The sequence below is a fragment of the Halyomorpha halys genome, unplaced genomic scaffold (assembly GCF_000696795.3).
Source record: "Halyomorpha halys isolate HHAL.00 unplaced genomic scaffold, Hhal_1.1 Scaffold207.1, whole genome shotgun sequence".
NCBI classification, from domain to species: domain Eukaryota; kingdom Metazoa; phylum Arthropoda; class Insecta; order Hemiptera; family Pentatomidae; genus Halyomorpha; species Halyomorpha halys.
Window position 1 is genome coordinate 287,390 of NW_027104696.1, and position 507 is coordinate 287,896.

Sequence of the window (507 nt, forward strand, 5' to 3'; positions counted from 1 at the left end):
AGTTAAGTATTGGCGAAAGCAAAATGTCAAAAAAGAGAAGAAGGAATAAGATCTAACACGCTTGAACTTTTTTTTTCTGACATAGAAAAAATTAAAAAACAACAAATTAAATATATACAAAGAAGAGAAACACACGCTTGAACTGCTGTAAAATACTGGCTTTATTGTGTTCGCTACATCTCTTGTATACCCTCGATCAGCTGATCCCCTAAGTCAGCTGACATCGAAATAACAGCTGATTCGGACCGTAACTTATATATAGAGTATTATAAGTAGAAGAGTATTCATTATAAGTAGAAGAGCCGGGGTGGACCCGGATAGAATATCAAAGTCCGAGAAACAATTCTAACCCTTGGAGAAGGAGAGAGCACAGAGATGCTAGGAGAGAGAGAAATATTAACCAGGAAAATAAAGCGTCCCAGGCGAGACCCAGAAACAATGGTCGGCGGGAGGACCGCAAGTGCCATGGTTGCGGGAAGTTTGGGCATCTAGTGGCACATTGCCCGC